The following is a 6,000-nucleotide window of genomic DNA, read 5'->3' on the forward strand; positions in this document are numbered from 1 at the left end:
TCTAGTCGAGCTACAGGAGCAAAGGTTTCATCAAAATCTATACCTTCTTCTTGATTATACCCCTTTGCTACTAGTCTAGCCTTATTCCTTATTACAATTCCATTTTCATCAAGTTTGTTTTTATATATCCATTTGGTGCCTATAATTGAATATTCAGAAGGTCGTTCAACTAGATTCCATACCTTGTTTCTAGTAAATTGGTTTAATTCTTCTTGCATTGCATTTATCCAATTTACATCTTTTTCAGCTTCTTCTATGTGTTTGGGCTCAAAATGTGAGACAAAAGCTAGATGATTATTTAAGTTCCTAAGAGATGCTCTAGTCCTAACAGGTTGAGATGGATCATCTAAAATTAATTCCTTAGGATGCCCGTGAGCAAACCTCCACGCCTTAGTCAGTCCATGATCCACAATAGCCTCTTGGCTTGATGATGCATCTCCAATTAATTTTTGATTATCATCTTGTAACGTCATCTCATCTATCTTTTCTTCAAGAATTTTAGCATCATCATCAAGATTAACTCTCTTACTAGAAGAGGTATCACTAGAATCATCAAAAACAACATGTATGGATTCTTCTATAACTAGGGTTCTTTTATTAAAGACTCTATAGGCTTTACTAGTTGTAGAGTACCCTAAGAATATACCCTCATCAGATTTAGAGTCAAATTTTCCTAGATTATCTTTCCCATTATTATGAACAAAACACCTACACCCAAAGACATGAAAATAATTTACCTTTGGTTTTCTGTTTTTCCAAAGTTCATAAGGTGTTTTCTTTATAATGGGTCTCAATAAAACTCTATTTAATATATGACAAGAGGTATTGATGGCTTCTCCCCAAAAGTACTTAGGAAGGTTACTTTCACATAACATGGTTCTAGCCATTTTCTCTAGAGTTCTATTTTTTCTTTCCACAACTCTATTTTGTTGTGGTGTCCTAGGTGCAGAAAAGTTATGAGTTATCCCCTTTTTACTACAAAACTCATCAAATAAGTGATTTTCAAATTCGGTTCCATGGTCACTTCTAATAGCTATGACTGAAGTATCTCTAGCATTTGTTACTTCTTTATGAAATTTCTTGAAAACTGAAAATGCTTGATCCTTATGAGCTAAGAACATGACCCAAGTGTATCTAGAATAATCATCTACAATAACTAGCCCATATTTATTTTCACCTAGACTTGTGGTTCTAGTTGGTCCGAACAGGTCCATGTGTAGTAGTTCTAGAGGTCTAGAGGTAGAGACACAATTTATAGATTTAAAGGAGTTCCTTGATTGTTTGCCAAATTGACATGCTTCACATATTTTATTCTTTTCAAACTTTAGTTTTGGCAAACCTATCACGGAATCTCTTTTAACTAGTTTTGATATTGTGTCCATGCTTGCATGACCTAACTTACGGTGCCATAACCAACTAGCATCATTATCCTTAGTTTCATTAACAACTAAACATGGGTTATGTTTGGCAAGATCCTCAAGGTCTACAACATACACATTCCCACGTCTTATTCCTTTAAAAACTAAACTATTGTCATTTGAGTTTGTTAAGATGCATAGTGATGGTTTGAACATAACATCATAACCTCTATCACACAATTGACTAATGCTTAGTAGATTATGCTTAAGACCATCAACATATCGAACATTATTAATAAAGGTTGAAGGGGTAATTTGTACTTTACCTATACCAATGATGTGACCTTGGTTGTTGTCTCCAAAAGTCACAGCACCTCCCTTCTTTGCTTCAAGGGTGAAGAATTGATCCTTGTCACCCGTCATGTGTCTTGAGCAACCACTATCCAAGTACCAACAATTTTTGTCGACCTTGGCTGCAAGACACTCCTCATTGTCGTTAGCCATAAAACACATATTGGTCTTTTCTTCTTGTTCTCCATCCGATGATGATGATGATGTGTCGGAGTCCGATAGGGTGGAGACGAGGACTTTCTTCTTCTTGTACTTGCTCCCCTTCTTCAGCAAAGGACACTCAGCTCTGAAGTGCCCTGGCTTCTTACACTCATAACATCCAATCCCCTCATTTTCCCTTTCCTTATCTTTATCCTTGTGATAGGAACTTGAGGGGCCTCTTCTTTGATGTGAGGACTTCTTCCGGTTGATGAATCTTCTGAATTTCCTTACAAGGAGAGCCTCATCATCATCTCCCTCATTGTCTTCTTCTTCACTGCTACTACTGCAAGATAAGTCTTTGTTAGTATGAACAGATTTTAATGCTATTACCTTTTTCTTGTGAGAAGACTCTTCTTCGCTGTGTTGTTTCATTGTGAGCTCGTGCGCCATTAGGGATCCAAGAAGTTCCTCAAGTGGAAGCTTGTTCAAGTCTTTGGCTTCTTGGATTGCCGTCACCTTGGCTTCCCATGACCTTGGTAGACAGCGAAGAATCTTCCTGACAAGTTTACTGTTAGTATAATTTTTGCCAAGGCTTTTTAGGCCATTGACAATGTCAGTAAACCTAGTGAACATGCAAGTGATTGTTTCATTAGAATCCATCTTAAATAACTCGTACTTATGAACTAATATATTTATTTTGGATTCTTTGACTTGATTCGTGCCCTCATGGGTCACTTCAAGTCTATCCCAAATCTCTTTTGCAGAATTGCAAGTAGAGACTCTATTGAATTTATTTCTATCTAATGCACAGTAAAGCTTATTCATTGCTTTGGCATTGAGTTGTGCCTTCCTAAAGTCATTGTCATCCCAATCTTTTTCAAGTTTGGGTACAGTGACACCCTCTACATAGATGGATGAGATGTATAGTCCATTTAATATAATGGTCCACATCTCGTAGTCTTGGGCTTAGATAAATACTCTCATCCTAGCCTTCCAATATGAGTAGTCGGATCCATTAAAGAATGGGGGTCTTTGGGTAGACTGGCCCTCAATGTGGGAAGATCCAAATGGGGTTGTCATTTTGATCTTTTACTCTTTGGGTAAAAAGAGTTCAGGCTCTGATACCACTTGTTGCCCAGATAGACAACCCAAGAGGGGGGAGTGAATTGGGTTTTACACTAATTTTGCAATTAAAACGTTTGTGGATAACTAATTAATTCTTTTTGCAGGTTAATTAATTAGATGCTGTGAGCAGTGAATGAAAAGAAAGTGCAAATAACAAGACAATCACAAACACAAGGATTTTATAATGGTTCGGAGCTAACCCTTGCTCCTACGTCCACTCCCCAAGTCTCACTTGGAAATTCACTATAACCCCTCGGATTACAGCCGGTTGTTTTACAAGCTCACAACCAAACTTGTTGTTTTACGAGGTCACAACGAACTCGGTCGGTTTTTCCAGGCTCACCAACTAGAACCACCCCGATTGTTTTTTCGGGATCACAATCGAACCCTTACACCGTTGGTTTCAACCTAGGCTCACCAACAAACCTATACACCCTTGATTCAATTCCCTGATTGAATCAAGTAAAGACCAAATGGAAAGAACAAAGACAAACAGAAAAATAGAGCTTCTAAAAAGCAGATATACATCGATATAACTAAGAGAGAAGTTTAGAGCCCTCAAACACGTTTGAGTTGGAGTAGAGAAGGGCTTCTTGAACTTTCTGTCTCCTCTTGAATGTCTGGAAGACTTGAAGGCTAGAGGAGACTTCTTTAATGCTGGGAAGAGTCGGTTGAATAGAGTTAATGGTGCTCTTCCTTCTTTTCCGTTGAAAAATCGTTTGCAGATGAAGGATTCTTGTTTTCTTTGAGTGGAATGTTTCTTCTCTCCTTTGCTACAGTCCTCTGTGGCTATTTAAGCCATTCCCCACGGAAACTAGCCGTTAGACTCACTTTACTAGCCGTTCTGCACACTCTGTACATCCTGACAATGTGTCCGTTGGGGTCGGAGTCGACTCGCGCGATCTGGAGTCGACTCGGCTGTAGCGGGAATCGACTCATGCTTTTCTGGAGTCGGCTCGGCAACTGTTCCGGATTTGAATTAAAGTGAGCTTCTCGACTGGGAGTCGACTCGACTTAACCCGGAGTCGACTCGCCAAAACCTGGAGCTGACCTGGCATTTTTGGAGTCGGCTCATCCCATGAAATCCACAGAGCTATTCTTCAACTTGGCCCACTCGAGTTGACTCGGAAATACTGGGAGTCGACTCGGCGCTCAGAGCCCGAACTCCCGATCTTCTGTCTTTTAGCTCGTCCAGTCTTGGGGTCGACTCGAGCTGTTCCGGAGTCGACTCGGCTCTCAGTTTCCGAAACACAGCCTTCTGTCTTTTTGGTGTAGCGCTGCCTTGGAGTCGACTCGAGCTGTCTTGGAGTCGACTCGCATCTCAGAGACAACAATTCAGTCTTCGGTCTTTTTGGGGTCGCGCTGTCTTGGAGTCGACTCGGGCATTGCGGGAGTCGACTCGGATCTCAGTGTCCGAAAACTGCTCTCTGACTTTTGCCTAGTATAACACTGAGAGTCGACTCTAGCTTTCTTTGGAGTCGACCTGCCAACCATCGGAGTCGACTCACGTTCCTTAGGAGTCGACTCGGCTCTCAGGGTCGAAAATTTCTCTCTGACTTTTTGTCTGTAACTCCCTGGAGTCGACTCATACTACTCTAGAGTCGACTCGGCAAGCTTCGGAGTCGACTCGCGCTCTTCAGGAGTCGACTCGTTGACAGGTTTTGAATTGAGTCTTTCTGTTCATCTGTCTGTTCTCAGTCGGAGTCGACTCGTAATGTTCCGGAGTCGACTCGAGCCTGTGCCAGTGCTTCTGATACGCTTGGAGTCGACTCGTAATATTCCGGAGTCGACTCGAGTCTCAGACTTTGGTTCAACTTGACTTCTTAACTTATCCAAAATATCTTGAACCAAGTCTAGACGCACTTAACCATAAATTTATAAGATTTTCACTGAAACACTAGATTGAATTCATTAGTAAGCATAAGATATACCCAAATGCTTTGATCTCATCAAAATCAAATAGGGTTATGATCAATCACTCCACACCTTGTGACCTACAATCAAGAATTTCACATATCATAATAAATTTATATAAATTTCTATGATCACAAAAGTAGACATAGGATTAATATAGGTATAGGTGTTATGCCTTGAAAGAGGATATCATATAAAAAAAGGGGATTCGGTCATTGTAATTAATAGAATATTAACAATCAGATTTAAATTCATTGAAGGAATTCAATTGATGAAATCCAAGCCCTAGGAACCTTTCATATTTGATTTTTTAGGTCAAGAAATTGCAGTCAGTCACATCAATTTGGGATCGTTTAAATAATATAGAAAATTTATAAATTAGTACTTGAATCGCCTCCTTGTGGAAACGATACTCTTTTTGCCCTATTCTACTTGTCATGACCCATGCACTTGTGGTAGAGTCTAGGGACTATCAAATTTTTGGCGCCATTGCCGGGGAGGATTGTTTTTAATATCAATACAAATAATTTTTTGCATTAATTTAGACTGTTTTGTTCTTTTTGTTAATTTATGTTTTCTATATTTAGTGTATGCCATGAAACTGTGAGCTAATTGAGCCTTTTGATCCAGAAATTGAAAGAACCTTACGAGCATTAAGAAAACAACAAAGATTAGACCTAAAGCAAAAAACAAGCAGTAGCCATGGCAGATAACCAAGATAACCAGAATAAAAGGTTGTTGAGTGACTATGCCGTGCCGAATGTCAATGGTGCTCAACCCAGTATTGTGAGACCTACAGTCAATGCTAATAATTTTGAGATGATTAAGCCTGGTCTCATCCAAATGTGCAGCAGGAGCAGTTTGGTGGAGGACCTACTAAGGATCCACATACATACCTTGCCAATTTCTTGGAGATTTGTGATACAATCAAGATGAATGGAGTTAGTGATGATGTTATTCGACTCCGACTTTTTCCATTTTCTCTAAAGGATAAAGCCAAGGCCTGGTTGAATTCTAAAGCACCTAACTCTTTCACCACATGTAATGCCTTGTCACAAGCTTTTCTGAGTAAGTATTGTTAGCAATATATCATATAAATAAATAAATAAAT

Source organism: Phoenix dactylifera, chromosome 2 (assembly GCF_009389715.1).
Source record: "Phoenix dactylifera cultivar Barhee BC4 chromosome 2, palm_55x_up_171113_PBpolish2nd_filt_p, whole genome shotgun sequence".
In the NCBI taxonomy this organism is placed as follows: Eukaryota; Viridiplantae; Streptophyta; class Magnoliopsida; order Arecales; family Arecaceae; genus Phoenix; species Phoenix dactylifera.